Source organism: Eschrichtius robustus, chromosome 5, assembly GCF_028021215.1.
Source record: "Eschrichtius robustus isolate mEscRob2 chromosome 5, mEscRob2.pri, whole genome shotgun sequence".
Lineage (NCBI taxonomy): Eukaryota > Metazoa > Chordata > Mammalia > Artiodactyla > Eschrichtiidae > Eschrichtius > Eschrichtius robustus.
Window position 1 is genome coordinate 34,426,565 of NC_090828.1, and position 22,687 is coordinate 34,449,251.

At 36.9% G+C, this 22,687-nt stretch overlaps 1 protein-coding gene across 1 annotated transcript in view; it reads left to right on the forward strand.

Annotated features, from left to right (window-relative positions):
• TRAK2 (trafficking kinesin protein 2) overlaps positions 1-22,687 on the forward strand; it is a 65,618-nt gene that overhangs the window by 1,395 nt on the left and 41,536 nt on the right. The window lies entirely within an intron of this gene.

Below are 22,687 nucleotides of genomic sequence, written 5' to 3' on the forward strand. Positions count from 1 at the left end.
GCTTATGTAACAAGTGGAGATTCATACCTAGATCTGCCTTACTTCAAAGTTACAGATCAGGTAACTTGTACATACTTCAGAAATTACTGACCTTAAAGGTTGGATGATTAAAAAGCATTTTCCAGCGTTATTTCCTAATACTGGTTCCTACTACATACCTTGGACATCTAGAATAAGTTGTGAACCCTGCCTTAGTACTTTTGAACCAGTTATTCTCTCTGCTTGTAATTCCCGTCCTCCACAGAGCTGCTCATTAAGACCCTGAAAGCCTGTTACAAATCCACCTGTTTACTTAATGTAAGCCATGATAGGACTGGCCTTTCATCTCAAAGGTCTTTCCAGTTCAAAGGTTTAGTGGTTCTGAAATTGAAAATATGAGCCAAGGGGTGTTATTCTCTACTGCAAATGGTTAACATCTGTAGTTGCAAAGAGTAGAAAAACTCGTTTCTTAAGATTTTTTACTTCAATACCCAAAATATGTTTAAACACCAATATAAGGAATGAGGCAGATGATATTATTTCATGTTTATTTTGATCTTTGTTTATATCATCCATACCAGTTTTTGAACCTCTTTAGTTACTATCCTGTTTAGTTGGTAAGAAATCTGAGGCATTAAAGTAATATTCACATTTAAAATAACTTCATAATTGAATGAACTAAATTATTCATGATTTCCAGTCATATTAGTTCAGATTTGCAGTGATCATATAATAGGAAACATTTGTATAGTACTTACTAAGTGTTAGATACCCGTGTAAATATTTTACCTGTATTAACTTATCCTCACAGTAGCAGTGTGAGATGTTTTTAACAGATAAGCAACTGAAGCAGAGGATAAGTTAACATACCCAAGGTCATTCAGCTACTAAGTGGTGGAATTGGGTGTCAAACCCAGGCAATCCCAGAATCTGTAGTCTAACATTTATTGAGCACCTACTGTGTACCAACCCTACAACTGGATGCTTTTATTATAATTAAGTCATTTATCTTTATAACTACCTTATGTAGAATGGAAGGTCAGCATTTAGTGACTTGTCGAAAGCCACAAGATAAGTAAATGGTATAGCCAGGATTTGAACTCATGCTTGCCTTTCTTCAAAATCCATGTTCTTCTACTTTCCCTAAATAATCAAATCTGTAGTAAATACCTTCAATGGAACAGACACTGTGCTAAGTGCTAGAGATTTAGTCTCTGCTCTTAAGGAATACAGTCTGAAGAAGGAAAGAGACAACTGGGATAGTGTGTTAATGGGATAGCAGCATACAGAGAGCAGCATGCAGAAGGACTATGGGAACACAGAGACAGGGCAGTGAAATCTGCCTGGATAGGAAGGCTTGGGCCAGTCTTGGAAAAACAAATAGGAATTAGCCTGGCTAAAGAAAAGGAGAAGGGTTTGTTGTGGGCTGAATTGTGTTTCTCCAAAATTTGTAAGTTGAAGTCGTAGCCCCCATAACCTCAGAATGTTACTGTATTTGGAGATGGGGCCTTCAAAGAGGTAATTAAGTTAAAATGAGACCTTTAAGGTATGTTTTAATTCATTCTGACTGGTATCCTTATAAGAAGAGGAACTTTGGACACAAAAAGACACCAGGGATGTGTTCATATAGGAAAAAAAAAACATGTGAGGACACATTGAGAAGGCAGCCATCTGCAAGCCTTAGGAGAAACCAATGTTGCTGACTCATTGATCGTGGACTTCTAGCCTCCAGAACTGTGAGAAAATAAACTTCTGTTGTTTAAGCTACCCAGTCTATGGTATTTTGTTATGGTGGCCCTAGCAAACTAATGGAGAGATGTTCTAGCAAAAGGAATGACATACTAAAAGCTTTTGAGCTGTGGCCGGATGATTAGGTTTTATGGTAAAAAGTGTTGAGAGATGAAGCTGGAGACTAGGCAGGGGCCATATTTGGAGGAATTTGTATGAGACTCTAAGGATTTTAAACTTTATCCTAAGGGGGATGGAATGGAGGGGCTTTGTAGCAGTGGGAAAACATTAGGTCTGCATTTTAGAAAGATACTCTGTGAGCCATGGGAGGATGGATTAAAGGGGGTAAGACTGGAGGCAAGAAGATCAATTAGGTGTCTTATTGTCACAGGAAACTGAACTAAATATTTTCTCAGAATATTGAAATGTCAAACTAAAACAGAACCATTGTTAACATAAGGAAGATTTTAAAGGACACAACTAACCCTTAGGGCATACATAAGAAGATTTAGGAAGAATTTGTATATACCTATTTAGTACCTAGAGACTGGCTTCATTTTGCTTTCCATAGATAAATAAAGCTTTACTCATGTATCACAGAATATTCAGTATTTTTCCACTCTATTTAATAGACACTTTTATGATACTTATACTGTTCTAAGCCAAGTCCTCTGACAACTTTATGAAATATCTACTCTTATTATCTCCATTTTATACATAAAGATATTGTAGCATACAGAGATTAAGTAACTTGCCCATGGTCACATAGCTAATAAATGGTAGTATTAAGATTCAGATTCAAACAGTCTGTCTTCAGAGTCTGTGCTTTTAGCCATTATACTATGCTGTTGCCATATATTATTTGTCAGGATCTTCAAGTACCTATGAAAAGAGAAGGAAGGAATACAGAAATAAATTGGGTATGTTTACCATGGGGAGTATATAGTTTACCAGAGGAGATAAGGAATAATTGCAAGGTTTTTTGAAAAAAGTGTTTCAGAGAAAAATGAAGAGTATTGGGAGACAACACCTAGTTTGAGTTGGGGCCTCTGAGAGAGCTTGGTGGGAAAAGTGGCATTGACCTGGGGTGTGAAGAATGTCTAGACTTTGGGTACATAGAACGGGGAGAGGACATTAAAGACGACATAGCATGAACAAAGTCATTGGTTTGGGAATTTCCTGGTGTGTCTAGGGAACTAGTAAATATAATCCTTTGTTTTGGCTGGAATATATTATGTGGTTGGAGAAACCAGTTTGGGGGATGGTAGGTGGGGGGCAGCAAATGTCTGAGAAAGAGCACTCTTAGGGGAGTGAGGGGCAAGGAAAATTGTGAGGTTTTTAAGCCAAATGATTGAGGTGTATACTAGAAGTAATTATCTTTTAGGAGAGGATCAATAAAGTTCATCTAGTCCCAACTTAACAGGTAAGTCCTATTTTACTGTCTCACAAATCCCACACATCCCTCTTACTGTTTCTGTTCACCTAGTTTATGCCTTTATTACAATAATTCAGGTATAACGTGGTAAAATTTCTTAATTATTTTTCTGTCTCTAATCTCTCTATTCCTGAAATTTGTCCTGTATTCTGACTCCAGATTTATCTTTCAAATGTCACTTTCCACTTAGAAACTTGCTCCCCCTCCTACACTGTTGGTGGGAATGTCAGCTGGTGCAGCCACTGTGGAAAACAGTATGGAGATTCCTCAGAAAACTAAAAATAGAATTACCGTATCATTCAGCAATCCCACTCCTGGGTATATATCCAGACAAAACTATAATTCAAAAAGATACATGCACCCCTATGTTCATAACAGCACTATTCACAATAGCCAGGACATGGAACCAACCTAAATGTCCACTGACAGATGAATGGATAAAGAAGATGTGGTACATATATACAATGGAATATTACTCAGCCATAAAAAAGAATGAAATAATGCCATTCGCAGCAACATGGATGGAACTGGAGATTATCATACTAAGTGAATTAAGTCAGAAAGAGAAAGACAAATACCATATGATATCACTTATATGTAGAATTTAAATGATACAAATGAACCTACCTATTAAACAGAAGCAGAATTGGGGACATAGAGAACAGACTGGTGGTTGCCAAGGAGGAGGGAGGAGGGAGAGGGTTGGAGTGGGAGTTTGGGGTTAGCAGATGCAAACTGGTATGTACAGAATGGGTGAACAACAAGGTCCTACTGAGTAGAACAGGGAACTATATTCATTATTCTGTGATAAACCATAATGGAAAAGAATATGAAAAAGAATGTACATATATGTATAATTGAGTCACTTTGCTGTACAGCAGTAATTAACACAACATTGTAATTGAACTATACTTCAATAAAAAATAAATTCAAAAAAAAAAAATGACTTAGAACCCAGTTGTGACCAACTGACCAAACAATATTGTTTCATGGTAGAAAAAAAAAAGTTTTAATCAAAAAGGAAAAAAAAAGAGGGGCTTCCCTGGTGGCACAGTGGTTAAGAATCTGCCTGCCAATGCAGGGGACACAGATTCAAGCCCTAGTCTGGGAAGATCCCACATGCCGTGGAGCAACTAAGCCCGGGCGCCACAACTACTGAGCCTGCACTCTAGAGTTCACGTGCCTCAACTACTGAAGCCCACGCACCTAGAGCCCGTGCTCCACAACAAGAGAAGCCACCACAATGAGAAGCCCATGCACTGCAACGAAGAGTAGCCCCTGCTCGCTGCAACTAGAGAAAGCCCGCGTGCAGTAACGAAGACCCAACTCAGCCAAAAATAAAATAAATAAATAAATTTATTAAAAAAAGAAAAGAAGGAAAGGAAGGAACTTGTATCCTGTGGAATCAAGTTCAGACTTCCTAATCTTTTTTTTTCTTTTTTTTTAAATAGATTTTTATTGGTGTATAATTGCTTCACAATACTGTGTTAGTTTCTGTTGCACAACAAAGCGAATCAGCCATATGCACATGCATGTCCCCATATCCCCTCCCTCTTGAGCCTCCCTCCCATCCTCCCTATCCCACCCCTCTAGGTCATCGCAAAGCACCAAGCTGATCTCCCTGTGCTATGCTGCTGCTTCCCACTAGCTATCTATTTTACATTTGGTAGTGTATATATGTCAATGCTACTCTGACTTCGCCTCAGCTTTGCCCTCCCACCCCGTGTCCTCAAGTCCATTTTCTATGTCTACCTCTTTATTCCTGCCCTGCAACTAGGTTCATCAATACCTTTTTTTTTTTTTTAGATTCCATATATATGCGTTAGCATATGGTATTTGTTTTTCTCTTTCTGACTTACTTCACTCTGTATGACAGACTCTAACTCCATCCACCTCACTACAAATAACTCAATTTCATTTCTTTTTATGGCTGAGTAATATTCCATTGTATATATGTGCCACATCTTCTTTATCCATTCATTTGTCAGTGGACATTTAGGTTGGTTCCATGTCCTGGCTATTGTAAATAGTGCTACAATGAACATTGTGGTGCATGTCTCTTTTTGAATTATGATTTTCTCAAGGTATGTGTCCAGTAGTGGCATTGCTGGGTCATATGGTAATTCTATTTTTAGTTTTTTAAGGAAACTCCATGCTGTTTTCCATAGTGGTTGTATCAATATACATTCCCACCAGCAGTGCAGGAGGGTTCCCTTTGCACCACACCCTTTCCAGCATTTATTGTTTCTAGATTTTTTGATAATAGCCATTCTGACTGGTGTGAGGTGATACCTCACTGTAGTTTTGATTTGCATTTCTCTAATGATTAGTGATGTTGAACATCTTTTCATGTGCCTCTTGGCCATCTGTATGTCTTCCTTGGTGAAATGTCTATTTACGTCTTCTGCCCATTTTTTAACTGGATTGTTTGTTTTTTTGATATTGAGCTCCATGAGCTGTTTGTATATTTTGGAAGTTAATCCTTTGTCTGTTGTTTCATTTGCAAATAGTTTCTCCCATTCTGAAGATTGTCTTTTTGTCTTGTTTATGGTTTCCTTTGCTGTACAAAAGCTTTTTAAGTTTCATTAAGTCCCATTTGTTTATTTTGTTTTTATTTCCATTACTCTAGGAGGTGGGTCAGAAAAGATCTTGCTGTGGTTTATGTCCAAGAGTGTTTTTCCTATGTTTTCCTCTAAGAGTTTTATAGTGTGTGGTCTTACATTTAAGTCTTTAATTCGTTTGGAGTTTATTTTTGTGTATGGTGTTAGGTAATGTTCTAATTTCATTCTTTTACCTGTAGCTGTCCAGTTTTCCCAGCATCACTTATTGAAGAGGCTGTCTTTTCTCCATTGTATGTTCTTTCCTCCTTGATTGTAAATTAGGTGCCCATATGTGTGTGTGTTTATCTCTGGGAATTCTATCCTGTACCATTGATCTATATTTCTGTTTTTGTGCCAGTACCATACTGTCTTGATTGCTGTAGCTTTGTGGTATAGTTTAAAGTCAGGGCACCTGATTCCTCCAACTCTGTTTTTCTTTCTCAACCTTGCTTTGGCTATTTGGGCAGACTTCCTAATCTTAACTAGCCAAATTTAAAGCTCCAAGTATCTTCCCCATAATCATTCCCACTTGAGTTGGTCTGTACACTGCTGTCAAATTTGCTCTGCCTGCTGTTTGCTTTGGGGCCTCTTTTTCTTTCTATGTCCTTTACCTACTGGATACCCCCATTCTCACTATTGAAATCTTTCCATCCTTAAGGAGCCCTGTATTAAATCTTACTCCTGTGTGAAGCCAGGCTACTTCAGCTAGAAAAGAACTCTCCTCCCCTGACTATCTATACAACAGTTCTGTTCTAATACTCATTAGTTACTTATTTCTTATCTGGTGGTATTCTCTTATATTCTTACATTTCTTTGATCATTAGATCTTAGATCTAATCTAGATCATGGAGATCATTGGAACTTTCCCCATCAGATCTTAGATTTCTTAGATCTTCATCTTCCCTTAAGACAGAGACTGTTGTATATTACTTTTTATCTCTTTCCAGTACTTTTAGTTTAATTCAAGAGGCATTTATTGAAAGCTGTCCTGTAAGCAGGTAGTTGACTGGTTGTTAATTGAGATCATTTATTGAAATTTCTTTTGGGGGGGTGTGGTGGGATGAACTGGGAGATTGGGATTGACATATATACACTAATATGTATAAAATAGGTAACTCATAAGAACCTGCTGTATAAAAAAATAAATTTAATTTAATTAAAAAAAAAGAAATTTCTTTTATAACTGGCTTCTTAATATGTAATGTTCTGACTTTATTGCTAGCTTTACTACTGACTCATGTAACCTTGGGGGCGTTCTGATTAACTGCACCCTGTATTATGGTTTATTCATGCTAGAAAATGAGCACACAAAGTCTACTCGTGGTATAGAAGTGGAACTAATTCATGTTGTAAAGATCATTGAGGTCTTTGAAGCTTATCCATATATCTCTGTCAGTTTGCCAAACTGTGAGTTCTTTCTTTTTAGAAAGGTTTCTGACAAGTCATGAAGAAGGAAGGAATAGTTCAAATAAAATAGGGTCTAATTTAAGAGTGTCACACTATGTTGTTTAACAATGGAGTTGATAGTTATACATGTTAATGGTGAAAGAATTCACCCACCAGTTCAGTTAATAGTTCATTTCAACAACAAATATTTATTGAGTTGCTTGAGCTCCTGCCATTGTATTTCCATTCTGATCAGCAAGGAGGAGGAAAGGGAGAAGATAGCACCTTCCCCCTTCCTGTCTGGAAGAGGACTTCCAGGAAGTAAATTGTAATATATGTTGGGAAAGAAACATTAGATGCGGAGTTAGAAAATAAAGGTGGTAGGGGAGGCTACTTCAGATCAGGTGGACTGGTAACGTCTCCCAGAGGGTGACTTTTCAGCTGAGACCTGAAGGGTGAGAAGTAGTTACCATATAAAGAACAAGAGGGGAGAGTATTTTGGGTACAGTGAACAGTTGCAAAGGCCCAGGATAGGAGAGAGTGTGATGAGGAAGTGGAAAGAAATGACAGAAGGCCTGTGACTGAGTATGAGCAAGGAGGAGAGTGGTACAAGATGAGGGAGGAGAAGTAGTCAGGGGCCAGATGGGGCTGAACCTTGGAGACTGATTTGAAGTGTGGATTTTATTCTGTATATTATGAACACCTTGAATTTTTTTAAAAGGAGTTTAGTTTTAAAAACTTTATTCTTGTTGCCTTATGGAGACTAGAGAGGAGATTAAGCATGGAGTCTGTTAGGTTTTTCATATTCTAAGAGATGATGATGGCTTGAATTAGGGTGGGAGAAGAGGGGATGAAGAGAAGTGGGTGTGTTTGAGATACATATTGGTGTTAGGCTATACAGGATTTGATAATGGATTGAATGTGGCAAGATGAGAGAAAGGAGGCATCTGCTATTCAGTGGATCAGTTCAAGGGATCATAGTCAGCCTGTGAGAGATTTGAGTGGAACTCAGGAAGAAGTCTGGTCTGAAGACCCTGATTGGGAGTTATTAACACGAAAGAAGTGGTTAATCTGTGGTCGTGAATGGCTTGCACAAAGGTACATGAAAAACAAGTACATGGTCACAACTGGAACTCTGGGGTCAACAACATTTAAGGATCAAGAGGAGGGAGCTGGGTGATCCAATGGAGGGATTTGAGAAAGAGCATTCATTGTAAGATGTAGGCTCCAGGAGAGCCACAGGAGGAAAGTTGAAGTGGGGAATGGTCAGTAATATTGAACCAGAGATGACCTAAGATAACAACTAAGAAGGTATGATTGGATTGGTTAGCAGGGACTATTGGTCACTGAGGGGAAAGTGGTGCCAGGAAAAATCAGATCACAGTGAGGTTGAAGGATGAATGAGAGATGAGGAGAAGGGCATGAGAGTAATACTCTGTGAAGAAGCTTGGCTGAGGAAAGCAGCTAGAGAGGAACCCAGAGTCTTGGGGAAGGGAGATTTTTAAATTTTTATTTTATCTGTTTTTAATAAAATAGAAGACTTTGGACATGATAATAGGCCAAGGAAGAGGGTGAAGCTAGTGGAGTATAGGGATAACCAGTAGAGCAAAGTTTAGAGAAGGCAGGAGTAGAGACTTACAAGTAACGTACATTTCATTATTTTTTAACTGGATGGACATACACACATGGTAGGAAAATTGGAAGGAAATAATGAAAAATAAGTTTCTTTCCCCCTTCTGTCTTCCAGCCACGCAGTTCCTCTTTTTAGAGGATTGCTAGTTTCCACTGCCCTCAATAAGTGTATAAATGTATGACTGAGATTATGTTTGTACTTAATTCTCAGAGTTTGGAGAGAAATCTAGCTATAGATTATGTGGGTTTATTGGTGGGAGGAATGAGAGAAAGAGATGGAGAACAGATAGGGGTTCAGAGGAGAGTGAGAAAGGTGTGGTATGGAATTGTCTCAGAAAAGAAGGGCATTGAAGAGGATAACGGAGGGCATGTCTATGGGGTGACGCCCATGAGTGAAGAATTTTCAGCAGCCCCTCTCCACATGGTTTTGTGACCTTTTCAGGAGAACTTAACTACTTTATATTTAAAATGTGTGTCAACTTAGAGAATGGCTTTCTCAAAAATTCATCACTTGTGTAAAGTAAGTACATGTTTGGGGTCCAAGTGCCAGAACTCTGCTTTCAGCTCTTAATTGCTTTCAGTCATAGGCATGTTGCGTAGTGCTTTGGGGTTATTCAGACCAGTGGTATAAATCAAAACAAAGGGAAGCTTGTTGGTTAAGAAAGAGCACTCTCTGTCTGAAGGCAGAAAGGAAGAGGAGACTGGAAACCAACTACAATGTCTCCGAGGTGGCACTACTGTTCCTAAAGCCTTTAACAACCTAAAAAGAAATTTTCTTTTCAACCATTCTCTTTTTAGCTAGTACTAGGCTAAACCGCTGAGTGTGACTTTGTTTTATTTTTAGTCACAAAATTGAAAGATTACAAATGAGACATATTATTGATTGTGAGTTTCTTAAAGATATTTGGTCATTTCTTATTTGGTATGGGGCTTATTTTAAATACATTCATAAACAGCTGCAAATGCTCTTTGTGGAAAACATGATAAAACTAAGCAGTGAGCCAAAGGTTCAGGTTTAGCTTTCTGACAAAACTGACAACTCATTCTCTTTAGTTATTACAAGAAAAATGGGTACTGTGTCACTGCTATAACAATGATATATCACCCTTTTATCAACAAACTCTTATACAGAGTTCTTCATAAAGCAAATACAGTGCTTTCTTTCAAATATTCAATCTTAACTTGATTTTGTTTTTCAAGGCAATTCATTTAGTTGATGCTGGACTGAAGTGTATTAATAATCAATTTTGTTCATTCAGTTACTTCTGTAATTCAGTGTGTTGACATTTTTAATCATTAAGCTTATAGTTGGGCATGTATTGCGAGCCTACTGTATGTCAGTTTCTTTAAGGTTTGGGGTATACAAAAATAAGATACCTTCTTTCAAGGAGCTCATAGTGTAGTGAGGAAAAACTTGAGCATACAGTCTTCTGGGAGCATCCAAGTAGGGAAGTCAGTAAATACTGACTAAGGAGCAAAATCACAATAAAAAATTTTAAGATTTCCTAAACCATTTTCTCCATGTTTCCACTGTATTTCTCTATAGCGATTAACAGTAAAATTCTCACAAAAGAGACGAGGACCTATACTTTTCTTAGGAGACAGTAAAGAAAGGACAGAGCATATTCATAGCCAGCCTAGATAAAAGAACATCAGATGAGAAAGGCACTTGGTAACAGTGCCAAAGGAAGAGAAGCAAGCCAGCTGAATCCCTAGTGCTGGAGGGATGAAAGAAAAGGTACTTGAGGAACTAGCCAAGGGTCAAAAAACAGGTCCTAGGGTTCGGTCTCAAGCAGACAACTTCTGGGTTCTCTGATAATCTGGTTTCTCAGCCAACAGCAGGTTAGAAAAGGGAGAGGCACCCTGGCAACAAAGGTTGATAGCCTCACAGTGAGGGAGAAAAGAAAATTAGAAGTGGACTTAAGTCTCCAAGAAATTAGCAATTTGAGATCATTTAGTGTAGGGAGAAAGAACTCTTTAAAAGCTTATAATCCTGGTGCATATCGCCACAGTCACCATAATACAGTAATTGCTAGTCATAGTTGTGCTCCTGAGTCATCAACTTCTTTTTATTCTATGCTATCTAAGGACTTTTTCCCCCTTCCCATGGCAGTCTGTTGGACCTTTCTCATTACCATGTCTTAACTTTAAGGAGAAAACATCTTACTATCAATGTTTCTAAAATAAAATGGGTATGGGGTGGGAGGATTGGGTACAAGTTTCCCCTGCTATCAGAAAGTAGAGCGTTCCTATGAAACCTTTTGGAAAGCCGGTATAAAGCGAAGTAATTACCTTAGGACACATCTTACTAACAGCTGCACAAAATAAGTCAGGATAAAGCACAGTTGGTCACAGACACGGTTCAAGGCTATAGAGGCTTGATGCTGAGATGCTGAGCGTAGTTCCCTGGGAAGGAGCTTGGTGGTGCCACTCTCACTGCTCAGGGTGCCCACTGCCTCTATAACACTTCTCTGCAAAACAAATGCCTTTTTTCATTTTTTTTTAGTTAGAGAAAACAGGTACTAATGTAGGTCTTTCATAAAAGCAAAGGGCATAAAGTCAACTTTCAAAAAGCGGAGGTTACAGGTATTAAACGTTTTGTGGTTTTTTGCCACACTGTTGTCAAACCCGTTTCTAGGGGATGTTTTCAACTTCAATGTAACTGATGGGCTTAACTGATATAGCCCTGCTTGTATGCTCACATTTGTTACTGAAACCAATGAGAGGCCTATGCAGATCTTTGTAAATTGGGTTAAGACAGCCTTCAGTTTTCATATGCTCTAACCGTCTTCTGTTTCTCATGTGGCTCCATTTTCTCCCTACTGCAGATTGCAAGGATGTAACTTGACTACAGAGTGATTCATTCATTTAACAGATGTTTATTGAATGCCTGGCATTTGCAAGGTATTGAGATATAGGTGGACTTAGTTTTTTGGAATAAGGATTTATTTTAATCTATAGTCCACTTATTATTTTTAGCAGCTCAGAACAAGTAACATATTGATTAATTCCTGAATTTCATTGGCAAACCAAAATCATCCACTACATGTCAATTCTCCCTCAAAAGGTAACCTTATCTTGAAGTCCTGGAGTTGACTGTGACAACTGGTTTGGAAAACTGAGTCTTATGTCTAAACCATAATATAATTTGAATGTCTCTTGCCTAGTAGAATTATATTACTAACATGGTTATATGTCTTAGATATGAAGAATTCTAGAATCATTCTAGAATTATATATGTTTATAAATATGTTTATAATAAATATTCTATCCTGACCATCACTCACCCCCATTTTAAGTTACACCCTGTTCCTGGTCATATAAGATTGCATATCCTGGTGCCACTGATTACTTCATTGATCTGAAGAGCTATCTTGCCTACAGTTTTTCTTTTGGCAGCTTTTGGAAACTTACTTCTAAAGGCTTTAAGTATTTTAAGTTTAAAATAACTGAAAGATTTAGAATCATCTTAAGCCACCAAAAGCAAGTTTATGTTTGATTGTTAGAGGAGACAGAAATAAGGACACAAAAGAATCTAAAAAAGAGAGGATATGTGTATGTGTATAACAGATTCACTTTGCTGTACGCCTGAAACTAACACAACATTGTAAATCAACTATACTGCAATAAAAATTAAAATAAAAAATGAGGACACGGATTTTGAACTTCTTCTTGAATTTCTGTTTTTAAAATTTGAATTTACCTTACTGCTCTGGGAAAGTGCTGTTTCAGGGCATCTTCTTGGCTATTTGATTTGAAGGTACGTCTGGAAGAGCAGATTATACAGAAGTATTCTTAAGTCTGCCAGCATGATTATATCTGTTTGGTTTATTTCTTAACCTTCTGTGAAGTGTTTGTAGGTTTTCAGGTGATGGTGTCTTTTGATTTACTCTACTACCTAAATTTTACCAGTCAACGTTGAAAGAAAATGCTTTCTGATTTGTTGTGGAAGGATTTATTTGCTTCTAGAAGTATAGTACATATTTTAGTACCCACATAATCTATTATGTAAAATGCCTCTGCTCGAGATGTTTCCCCCCATTTTTGGTTAAGAGAATAGGAAATCCACAAACTTTATAATGCCATTTACTCTGCATTATCCATTTTTGAAGACCTATAATTGTTTTTTTTTTTCTTTTTTTAACCATTACTTTAGTCAAAAGGACATAATTTTCTATGTTTAAAAAAAGATTTAAAATATAATAGCTGTGATGACTTTATTAATATCCTGGAATATAAATTCCTGATAGCAACCACTCTTGTGAATATTTTAATATGTCTATACCCAAATGTCATCTGAGTATCCAGACAGACCCCTTAAGAACTAAACAGTTGGCTTGAACCTTCAGTTTCGTGTTATGGAGAAGCCAAAAACCCTCCCTAAGATTTCTGCAAATTCCTAGTGTTCTGTGGCCTCTGAGTTACTGCCATCTGGATGGGATTTCTTCCCCTTGTCTTCTCTCTCCCTCTCCAGAGGGGAAAATACAAACAGTTGTTTCCCTAGTCTTATGCAGATCATCTTTGCCTTCCTTTGATGCTGCAAGGCCTTACCTTCCACCATAAGTGCCTTTTCCATGTATTTTCCTGAACAAAAAGCATTTCTTTCCTAAGAGGAGCTCCACTGTTGATGTTAAAATGATGAAATGTGTGCCTTGTTAGGTTTAATTTGATAATAATAACCTTTACAGTAACTTATTTTCTCCATTTACCAAACTTTCAAAAATTTCAGTAATTCACACGAAACTCAGTCTCCATTCTTTAAAGAAGTTATAAGAAAACCCTATGCTGAAAAAGCTTTTGCAGTGTTAGAATTGATTATACTATATAACGCTGTGTAGCTCTTTTGCCAGGTGGTTCAGAGAAGATAGTGCTCTCTTAAAAGGATACAGAATTTCAGATAGAGTTCAAGTATGGAGTTGATCTTTCTCTTAGAGAACTAAATCAAGACTATTTTGTGAATGTGTGCAAGAAGTCTACCCTTTTGAGGTTTGCATTTAGTAATTTTGAGCTATTTTCTATCCGATTTTCTTTGACTAAACTACATATGACGTCACTAAATTATTTTTGACTGCCAAATAATAATTTGCAATGGTTTTCACATTTCTAAGCCAATCATGATCTTTTACAGAAACAAGTTTGAAAAAAATGGGTTATGGTAAAAAGGGATAAAACTAGAGATGTATAACTAGTAGCCAATGCTGGTTTTAGGATTTTTATATATCTACTATCTTTTTTGATACTCACTGTCACTGGGAAATCATGCAAAAGTTGGAGTTCCTGTCTAGAAGTAGAATTTTGAAAATATGATGTTGATACTATTATACTTATTCAGTTACTTGTTGCATTTTCGTTAAGAGTTTTGTGTCATTGTTTTCTTCTGTGGTGCAAAAATACTGTGATTTAGGGTACAGACCAGAGGTCAGCAAACTATAGCCAGTGGGCCAAATCCAGCCAGTTCTGTAAGCTAAGAATAGTTTTTCCATTTTTAAAGGGTTAAAAACAATAACAACAACAAAGATAATAGATGACCGAAGGCCTACATACTACCCAGCTTTTTACAAAAAAGTTTAGATTCTTGAGTTTTAAAGTGGATGAGCAATTGTTAGAAAGTCACTGATGGAAAAAATTGGTGGTTATATAATTGTATATTCTGAATACTGTGTAATTCATTACAAAATGAGTTACATTAAAAAGATGGCATAGATTGACAATATGTTGGCATGGAAAGATAACTGAGTAGGCTACTAAACGCATATCAACAGTCTATCTCCCAGTGAAGGATGGTAAAAGATTACAAGGAGCTTTTATTTGATTGTTCATATTTATCTACTGCCTGAATTTTTTTGAATGAACATATGACTTTATTTATAATGAAAAACAAAGGTGCACACATGCATATGTGTGTGTTGTATTTGTGTGTTTTAAAGAAAAAGAGAGAAACCGAATGGAAATTTCAGTGTCACTTGTGGCTGATTTTCATCAGATGATAAATAGGTTTGTTTAAGGAATGTAACTTATTATGTACCACTTTTAAACTGTTGTCATCTTTGAACTTTAAACATTTTTCCCTTCAAAACTTTTACCAGGTAACCAAACACATGAAGATGTCAACATTGAGGCTTAATCTCACTTGTATTTTTTTTTAACCATTTCTTTAGTTGAAATCTAATTACACTGCTTTAGAGCAGCTAGGTAGTAATATAAAAGCAACATGGCCTTTTAAGAAATTGTCAGGAACTGTGCCCCACATAGTTTACATTGCAGAGATTGCTAGTTCTGCATACATTGTCTCCAGAAAATGTTTTCATGTCCAGGCACATGTTCAGACATTAAGGATTGAAGAGTTGCAATAATAATTATACGATAAGTAGTCTGTCAAAAGAACAGTCGGATTTCATAGACTTTAAAAAATTTTCCCTTTTATCCCCATACCTTGCTCCAAATTCCCCTACTCTCCGTGCCCCAAGGCAAGCATTTTAATGTATTTATAATAGAGAAAAAATTTAATTTATGTAAATTGCATTGTGGTGTCTCTCTCCTTTGCTTCCTGCTTTATTCACTCAGCACTGTACTTCTAGTGCTGTGTTGTTCCATGGTATGTATCCACATTTTACCTATTACTCTCGAGAGAGTAGGCCCTCAGCTTACTACCACAAATAGCAATGCAGGAAACAATCTCACACCTGTCTCTTTATGGGCTGATGTGAGAATTTCTTTGAGATAGATATACCTGGGAGCAGAATTGCTGGATCCAAGGGTACGTGTGTACTTAATTTGACAACATAGTTTCCATGGTTCTTTTGAACGGCTGCACTAGTCTGCATTCCCATCATGGGCTTTTTATTTGGGTAAATTTTTGTAAGAGTTTCTCTACGGCCAGTAGTTAGTGACAAGAAAGGATTACCTTAGGTGAGAATAATTGTTAGAACTCCTGAATTATTGTTAGGTGGCAATCCCAGATGAGATATAGAGCCATGATTTTTATAAAAGCATGTTCTTTTTGAGAGCTAGAGATGTTGACAATGTGGAAGCGTAGGAACTGATCTGAATTCTGTATCTTCTAAGTCTGCGTCCCATGACCAGGTACCATGAAATGGAGTTGTTTGTATTTTATAATGCTACATCCTTATCTATTTAACTTTTAAATTATATTAAGCACATAAGTAATGCTCACTGTTTACAAAATACTATTATATATGCTTTATAAGTATTAACTCACTTAAGCCACATAAAATAGGTACTATTATTGTTCCCATTTTATAAATGAGGAAACTGAGGCACAGAGAGATTGTTTTAATATTACCAATTGGTGAATGTAGATAACTAATGAAAAGTCTGTGAAAATAAATGGGTTATGTAGTATATGTTATTTCATAGTCCATTACAAATACAAAGGTGCTATTTAAGTTTTCTGACTTTAACTTTTGAATACCAATATGTGTAACTCATTGAAATGCCAAATGGGAAAAGGAAGCATATTTACTAACATGTTTAATATTATACTTCCAAGAATTTGAAAATAAAATCCACAGATAGTGATAACCTTTATTAGGTGCCATAGTTGTTACTCTGGTACACTGGGTGTGTAAATTTTCCAGATGGGTAAAACTTAATTATTTAAACACCATAAAATATTATCTTTTAACATTTTCTTTTAAATCTGCTTTCCTAACTTCTTAAAGAGTAGGTATGAAAGCATGACTTAACGTTTTCCTCGTGATTGGGGTCATATTTTAATAATTGTCATTGTACTTTGATGAGGATGTAGATGTAAAATATGAAACAGAAGGCTTCTAGTAATGACTAGAACCGGCTTTCATGAAAAAGTGCCTAATCTTTTTCTTTTGGATTATTTGCCTAATTTTAGAAAAGGTAAAGTAAAGAATATACAATCACAGTTGTATAATGTGGCTGCTGTAAAATTAATCATCGACTCACAGATGGTTCCTTGCCTAGAAAACCTTCTTCAGTGTTGCTGTGGTAGTTTTAGCTCCTAGTGATTTGAAGACCCTGATGAATCAGATGCTTATTAGCAGTCACCCATTCTTTTGCTATTTACTGTTTGTTGAGGAAGTATAGAGAAACAGTATCCCTTTCCACTGCAGTAGTTCAGACGGGATTACTGGAATATAAATTCATTATCTTTGCAAACAAGACAGCAGACTAATTTTTTCTTCAAACCTTCTTTAATATTTGGCTTGAAACCAAATGCCAAGCACAAGCAACATCTAAAATTATGTCTCCAGGGCTTCCCTGGTGGCGCAGTGGTTAAGAATCCTCCTGCCAATGCAGGAGACACGAGTTCGAGCCCTGGTCCGGGAAGATCCCACATGCCACGGAGCAACTAAGCCCGTGCGCCACAACTACTGAGCCTGTGCTCTAGAGCCCGACTGCCACAACTACTGAGCCCGCGTGCTGCAACTACTGAAGCCCGCGCGCCTAGAGCCCGTGCTCCGCAACATGAGAACCCACCGCGATGAGAAGCCCACGCACCACAACGAAGAGTAGCCCCTGCTCGCTGCAACTAGAGAAAACCCGCGCGCAGCAACAAAGACCCAATGCAGCCAAAAATAAATAAATAAATAAATTTTTAAAAATAAATAAATAAATAAAATTACGTCTTGGGACTTCCCTAGTGGTTCAGTGGCTAAGACTCTGTACTCCCAATGCAGGGAGCCCGGTTTCAATCCTTGGTCGGGAAGTTAGATCCCACATGCTGCAACTAAGAGTTCACATGCCACAACTAAAGATCCTGCATGCCGCAATGAAGCTCCCAAGTGCCTCAACTAAGAGACCTGGTGTAGCCAAATAAATAAATAAATAAATAAATATTGAAAAATAAATAAATAAATAAATAAAATTACGTCTCTAAATGTATAGGATAGAAAACCCTGTCCTTGCATGGTAGATTTACTTTCTTATAAATCGTTTGCAACACAAAATTGTCTGCTTAAAACTTGTAACTTATGAAAGCTTCTGGAGAGGGACAAAGTATGCTACAGAGTAAGGGGTTCAGCTCTGCTGATCACCAATAGATGGTCATTTTCAACTCAGACATTATTGTTATTTATAGCATGTTTGTTTATACATGTATAGTTTTGCGGTATCTTATAGATATTAATATAAATATTATAAATATTGCAAACCCCATTTTGTCTCTTTTTTTTAAAATTTATTTATTTATTTTTGATTTTTTTGGCTGTGTTGGGTCTTCATTGCTGTGCCTGGGCTTTCTCTAGTTGCAGCGAGCGGGGGCTACTCTTTGTTGCGGTGCGTGGGCTTCTCATTGCAGTGGCTTCTCTTGTTGCGGAGCACAGGCTCTAGGCGCGCGGGCGTCAGTAGCTGTGGCTTGCAGGCTCTAGAGCGCTAGTTGTGGCTCGCAGGCTCTAGAGCACAGGCTCAGTAGTTGTGGCTCACAGGCTTAGTTGCTCTGCAGCATGTGGGATCTTCCCAGAGCAGGGCTCAAACCCGTGTCCCCTGCATTGGCAGGCAGATTCTAAACCACTGTGCCACCAGGGAAGCCCCCATTTTGTCTCTGAAAGCAGTACTAGTGATAGATGGATGAACACTAAAATAGAAATAGTGTAAAAAATTGAAAGTGAGGAAATTATACATATTAAATATATGACTGGACAATAAGAATGATTACGAAGGACAGTCCCAGGATGTGTGAAAAAAGATGTGCCTGTGCAGTTGAGACTCAGCCAAAGGTGAAGAAACATGCATGTCTGAAATAGTTTTCAACAGAGGATCATTGCTAAAATGGGATGCCTATTTAGTCAAAGGTTTGAAATTCAGGTTAAAGTTGGAGTTCAAGAACTTAAAGGCTGAGCGTGGTGAGTGAAAGTGGTGCCGTGGAAACTTATCAAAAGCCACAGACGCACCATGGGTTCAAGGCCTTTTCTAATCTGCAGGTGAAACTCCGGTGTGGATTCCTTAGCTGCCAGAGGTTGCCTCCCTTCTGTTGGTGGAGATTGTGGCAGGGAGGGGTTGCCTGCCTCAGTAAATGTTCATTGTAAACAAAACAGGACACTTATTTTTTTTAATGCCAAATATATACCAGCTCGGAGGAAATGCAGACACCCTAAACCTAAATTTCACTCATGGTTTTGGACTTTTAGACTAATGGATTTCTTTTAGACTAACGGCTTTAACAGCCTTTTGGAATTTGTCCTGCTTGTAAGTAGAGCTGCCTCCATGTATTTTATATTCTGAAAACCCTACTGGTCATTAAATTGAATGATACAAAAAAAGAGGGATCAAATATTTGCTAGGACCAAATAGCCCCTCAGGGTGAACTTTACAGTTGCTGGTAGAGTGGCTGTGCCGGATGTAGTGTACTGTGGCTCACCCACGAAGCTGGCCTTGGTGTTGGTGTGTGGACTCTGCCTTTCTTTGTAAGATCTGCTGCTCACTATCCAGGTTGGATTTCGGGGGTGACACCCCCCTGCCACCCTTTTTTTCAGCTTTTAGCACTGAAGCCATTGTATAGTCTTTTTTTTGTGTGGTTCAATATCTGATTCTAAAATTATTGTGGTTTTTTTGTAAATTTTATCTTTGATGTAGCCAGATACATTAAAAATTAGTGAGTCTCTGTCTTTGTTGAAAATCTATTATTTAATATAGGAAACATGGTGCATTTATTTTATGTTTTAAATTATACACTTTATCTTTTGTCTGGATGAAGGTTGACACTGTCTACAAGAGCTGCTGCTGGAGTTGGTGATTGGCACTGTTCCCAATTCTGCATTCAGATCAGCAGCCAACATGTATTTTAAATTAATCCCCAAAGTAGTATTTGTACAATAAAAATTTTAAATATATTTTTCCAATTTAAATGTTTGTCACATCATTATATTTACTATAATTCTAGGCTCTGCACTCTTGTCAAAGTGAAGTGTCCCTGAATTGTTTTAGCCTTTTCTATAAGTCTGTTTTGGCCAGAGTATCCCGTTTTAAGGAAGTAGCAAGATTTTTTTTAAGGCACATGGCCTATATTTAGGCCCTCACTGTTGACCATTTTAGTTTCCATGGCTAGGCTATACTATCTAAGTCATCAGCATGTTGTATTCTGCCAGCAATGTTTATATCAATGACATGTTTTGTTTGTTCTTTTTAAGTCTCATTCTTATTAAAATAAGTCACTTAGCTGGTTTACTTTATTTTTTCCTAAATGTGCAAGAATTACAAAGGCTGGCTTCTTGTTAAATAACGCATGCTTGGTTGACTGTTTTATGAAAAAAAAGCCGTGAAGTTGTTCCTAAAAAGAGTGAATAAAGATCCAGCATAGCAAGTAGATGATACTCAAGGAGTTACTAAGAATAAGTGTGTACAAACTAGGAAATGCGCTGAATATGTGTTGCTTGTGCTTGCCAAAGTTTAGTTTGTACTACATTTAGAACTCTGACTCTGCAAGCTTTCAGTTTGTTCATGAATCACAGAGGTAGAAAGAAAATGATTAAGGGCACTAAACTAACATCACTCATCAGAGGGCAGGAAGTAAATGTGACTTCTTAGGTTGCGAGCAGATTGTATTAGCAGTCAACAGTAGGGTTTACAGTGTGCCCAACTTTGTGTAAGGTACAATAATAATGATAATGATAAAATTGTACTATTTGGTGGTGGTAGAAATAATAATAACTAATATTTACATAGCATTTACTGTATTCTAAGGTATTGTTCTAAGAGCTTTACATGTATTAACTCATGTAATTTCCCCAGTGACCATCTGAGGTAGGTGCTACTGTTATCCTCTCGTAACTCACTTAATCCCCATAGTAACCCCATAAAGTAGACCATGTTATTAAGCCCATTTTACAAATGAAGAAACAAGGGTAAGTAACTTATTCAAGGTCATGCAACTAGTAGTCGAGCTGGAGTTCAGAATCCATGTTCTTAACCACTCTGGAAGGCTCAATAATGGCCTCCTCCCAACCTCACTGGGTGGGGGTGGGCAAATCTTTGCTGGTTTGATCCCATTTTCGTTCCATTGCCCTTTCAGTGGTTAATTTGGGAATGGCAGTTTGGACAATAAGATAGCACATGGGGAAGAATTTGATTGCACACAGTAGACTGATCTTGGATGTGAAAATGAATTTTTGACAACTGGAATTAAAATCAAAGTACCTAAACAAATACTTTTGAGCTTTACTTCATGTTGCACTGGCTAGTACAGATTGCTATATTGACAAACATGTTTCAAGAAAATAATTGTTTATATAAAATAGAATTTTTAAAATTTATAAAAATTTTCTGAATTCAAATAGAGGAAATTTTTTATGTCAACATAAAATTATAAACTTTTCTGGGAAGGAATGTTGTTTATTATGTGTTTTTCCTTATATATATTTTTTTCATTTATGAAGTATAAAAACAGCAACCCTATGCCAATAACCACAGAAGTTTTTGAAATTTTACTTGTCCACGGAAATCCATGAAAGCCTGGATGTTGCAAATCTTGGTGAATACTCACTAAACTCCATTCTTACCATCTTGCTTCCTGATCACTTACAGCCTGGCTTTGGGCCTGATCTCTTGATTGAACTGGTTTCTAGAAGGTTACTGTTGATTTTATGGTCTCTGTATACCACCTTTTTTAAACCAAAGATCTTTTTTGACTTTTCTGTAATGTTTAATTCTGTTGCCCATTCTGTCTCTGAAATTCTCTTCCCTGGTAGTTGCTGACAGTGTGTCTCTGTGCTACCTCAGTGACCATTTTCAGTCCCCTTTAGTGCTTTTATTTTGGTCATTTCTATTTCTTGGTGGTGACTCTTGTTAAAAAAAACACATCATGTTTATGATGCCTGTAAATAGTAGGCATGAGAATGAATTAGCCATAAATAGAAGCTGCATGTTGCTAAGTAGACACTACTTAGTAGAGACTGTCTTTTGGTGTAAAGCTAGGTTTGTAATTAATATTGAACAGTTTTTTTGATTGCAACAATTGGGTTTTTTAAAGTACACACATATATTTAATGCATTATATTCCTTTGCATATACCATTATTAAACTATATCTTTATGGATATCTTGATTCCAGTTGTGTACGTATGCTTTAAAAAAAGAAAATACTGTATGGGCATCCTTATGCCTACATCTTGGTATACTCTGTGAGTATCTCCATCATATAAATTCCTAATGGTAGAATTGTTAAATTCTGGTGTATATGCATTGAAAACTTTGGTAGGCATTGCCAAATAGTCTTTCTAAAAGCTTGTATCAATTTGCACTTTTATCAACAGTATAAGTACCACTTTCTCCATACCCCTCCAACAATGAATATAATAAAACTTAATGTTTGCTGATCTAATGGATGAAAAATATTTTCTTTACATTTTTATTTATTTTAATTATAAGTGAGGTGGAGCATCTTTTATATCAGTAGTTTTCAACTGGGGGCAACTTTGCCCCCCCAGGGGACATTTGATACTGTCTGGAAACATTTGGGGGCTGTTAAAACTGGGAGAGGGTCTGGGAAGAGGATTCTACTGGCATGCTGCTAAACATCTTACAATGCACCCAACAAAGTATTATTTTCCAGCCCCAAATATCAGTAGTGCCAGGGTTGAGAAACCCTGTTTTATATTATTCCATTTCATCTTCTTTGTTGGTTTGTATCTGTAATTTCTGAGTTATTTTATTGTTTGCTTTAGAGTTTATAGTATACATTTTTAATTTATCACAGTTCACCTTTGAGTGATATTTTACTATTTCATGTATGGTATAAACACCTTGCTATAGTATATTTCTATTTTTCTCCTCCTGGCCTTTGTGTTATTGTTTTAATATGTTTTACTTCTGCATATATTATAGACCCCACAATATATTATTATTATTTTACTTTAAACAGTAGATTATCTTTAAATTTTTTAAGCAGCTTTAATGAATTATAATTTACATTAGATTGCACATATTTCAAATATACAATT